General features: G+C 40.9%; 1 long non-coding RNA gene across 1 annotated transcript; it reads left to right on the forward strand.

Annotated features, from left to right (window-relative positions):
- The first annotated feature begins 218 nt into the window (after positions 1-218).
- Positions 219-2,251, forward strand: LOC139072205 (uncharacterized). The gene is made up of 4 exons (XR_011521799.1): positions 219-319; positions 938-1,557; positions 1,710-1,889; positions 2,129-2,251. It is a non-coding gene; the product is annotated as an uncharacterized lncRNA (long non-coding RNA).
- The last annotated feature ends 946 nt before the right edge of the window (positions 2,252-3,197 follow it).

Genomic DNA, 3,197 nt, shown 5'->3' on the forward strand with positions numbered 1-3,197 from the left:
TAAATAATAAGTCAGCCATAACAACACGTTTGACTAAAAGTAAAGTTGTGCAGAAGTTTGTATTTATTTTTCTAGATTTGTCCAGTTGAATGTAGGTCAGAATAAAATATGTTTGTGAAAATTATAAATAATTTTTTTTATGACTGACATGCATTTTCATATTACTAGTTGTGCCACAGGTAAAGAAGCTTAGCCATTATTGATCTATGTAAACAGAGGACCAAGCAAACAACTTACTCAACAGTGTGTGAGTTGCAATGTCTTCTTATCTAGGGGTGGGCAATATAAACGATATAAGGTAGAAATGATATAAAATTGGGTAATTTTACGGCCCCCAGCTCGTCCAGGAGATGATGTTAAAGGGGGCGTAAAGAAAGATATGTGAATTACCGGACAAAACCAAGATTTACTCTCTTAGAGGAGTTTATTAACTAAAAAACACTGCTTTATGCAGGCTAAGACAAAATGAATACAAAACCAAAAGGACGTCCCACTGGGGAATTAACAATACTAAACAGAAGGGTCATCCAATACAGGGTAAATAACAATACTATTAATAAACACAAAACGCCGGTACTAATCCGGGAAAGTAAAGGAATGAGACAAACACAAAAGGCTACACCAAAAGGGTGAGCTGAACTCTTTAACGAGTATTCTAATGGAGACAAAAATGAGCTCTGGCTACTAGGAAGTGTACCACACAGGTAATCAAAACGAAGACTTTAACGTCTGGTTTGCTAGGAGGGAAAAAGAGGAACACTCGCTTTAACACCAGGCCTCTGCTAAGCTTCCCTCCTCGAATGACAGAGGGAGCTGCCTTTTATAGGAAGCTCCCTGACTGAGAAGATTAGCGACACCTGGCTCAGCTAGAGCCAGGTGAACAGGTAGGAGCTCTGAGGCCACCTTGTGGCCACAAAACAGACAACGTCTGTAACAGGTAATGATAGTTTTTGGCTATATCGCAATACGGCGATATTGTGATAACACATGACGTCACTAAGATGTGCACCCTGCTGACAATGGGACAACAGAATGGCGGTGACTGCAAGCATGGAGTGGGCGGAGGAGGAGGCCTATATGCCTCAAGTGGCATATATTTGCCACATGAGGATATCTAAAAGCATGTCAATTTGACATCTATAAACAGATGAAAAAATATATCGCAATATATATCGTTACTGCACATGCTTCAGATTATATCACAATATAGATTTGAGGCCATATTTCCCAGCCCTATTCTTATCTACACTCTTTTTTTAAACTCCAAAGTCTTAAAACAATATATTAATTCTACTTTTATTTATTGTTTTCATAACAGAATAGAACTGTTATGAAAACTTTGTCAGGCTGACGAAGTTTGCAGCCGCAAACAAAACGTTGCAGGTAAATAAAACCCTTCTATGTTTTAAAAAGAACTAAAAGATGGAATTGTTGTTTTATCCTTGTTCACAGACTGGGATCCTAAAGGGAATTTCCATCCTACTTGTGTGGCTGAATGACATCTTCAACCAATTTTGGTACATTTGTCAGAAAGCACAACATCGTGATATGTTTAATGTAAGTATTGTGACATCTTTTGGACAACAAGACAACAATGCACATTGACATAATTACCTTTCTTTTCATAATAGTGCCAACTCTCGTGTTTCTGTTTGTGAGCGCTTCTGTCACATGTAAAGTTTTCAAATAAAACTTATTTTTTCTGTTAGGACATGTGGGTGGGTGTGCTTCACCATGTCACAGGGAAGAATGAATGGACCCGTGGCAAATGTGACCATGGACCACTTGATGCAACGTGGTATGGTGCCAGGATCTCCACCACACGAGGCTCTTCAACGAATCATGTTCAACAGACGCTGGTTGAAGGATGCCACCAATCTGACCTTTAGGTATATTAATAACATTTTCATAAGCAAAAAAGCTAAAGTGTCAATATCAAAGCTGAAAATTTACATATAGAAATGACAATTGTGGGTGAAAAGGCAATCAAAAGTGTGATTCCTAATAATCTATAAAGTTGTAGCTTTTGTTTTTTTACAGGTCAACTTCAGAACTGGAGAGTTTCCAGAATTGCATTCTCATGTAATTATGTATGATCTAATGCTGCTGTTCTCCTCTCTCCATAAAGGCCCCAGCTACGTGAAGCATCAAAAGACAGGAATGACTTCTTTCATGCACACAGATTTATTAGAAATTAAGAAAAAATACTATGTACAAATGCAAATAACAGAACTTTTTTGTACATAAATAAAAATAAATATATTGCACAAACTGTTTGTTCATTTTTGGGTGAAAATGCTGTCTTCAGCTAAAGTTATTTTGAGGTATTGTGCTGTTTTGGAACTACTGTAGTTGTAGATAAACGGTTTGGATTTTTGGGTTAGGGTGCCCTCAGTCAGGAAGACGGTGTCCTGGCGTCTCTTGCCGAAACTCCAGGATATCCAGCATCACCCCTGGAAGACGGGTCACCACTCTCTCGAGAATATAATCTCTCTCCTCCTGGCTCAGGTGTTGTAAAGCTGTCTAGAAATTAAAGAGCATATGTTTACATGACTAGATTCATATCTCCAGTGAGTGATGTTTTCGTTTTTGGCATCTATTATTTTATTTTTTTACACAAATGGCTACAACCAACCTGCATCTCAGCTATACTGGCAGCTCTCAGCTGTGCAAGCCGGTCTCGGTCCTCTTCTTTGAAAGCTGTTCGCTGCCTACCCCGGCGCCCTGGTCCTCTTGAAGGAGCTCTGGACCTCAACCTGCTGCCCTCACCCCTTGAGCGTGTCCTTCCCCGACCCTCGGAGCGACCTTTTCCTCTCCCCTTTCCTTTAGCCCCTGGTCTCAGACTTTCCCACGACACATCAAAGTCTGTGGCAGGCTCGGGCACACTCCATCTGAACTGTCTTCCATCACTGCTTCCAATATGAATTCCTGAAAATCAATGACAGTAATGATAAAAATGACTATTACCCTGTAGGTCTTGTTGATATTATGATTTTATTTTGATGCATTTTTGAACTACTTCGTCTTCGTCTTCCTCCGCTTATCCGGGTCCGGGTCGCGGGGGCAGCATCCCAATTAGGGAGCTCCAGGCCGTCCTCTCCCCGGCCTTGTCCACCAGCTCCTCCGGTAGGACCCCAAGGCGTTCCCGGACCAGATTGGAGATGTAACCTCTCCAACGTGTCCTGGGTCGACCCGGG

The sequence above is a fragment of the Nothobranchius furzeri genome, chromosome 1, assembly GCF_043380555.1.
Source record: "Nothobranchius furzeri strain GRZ-AD chromosome 1, NfurGRZ-RIMD1, whole genome shotgun sequence".
NCBI lineage: Eukaryota > Metazoa > Chordata > Actinopteri > Cyprinodontiformes > Nothobranchiidae > Nothobranchius > Nothobranchius furzeri.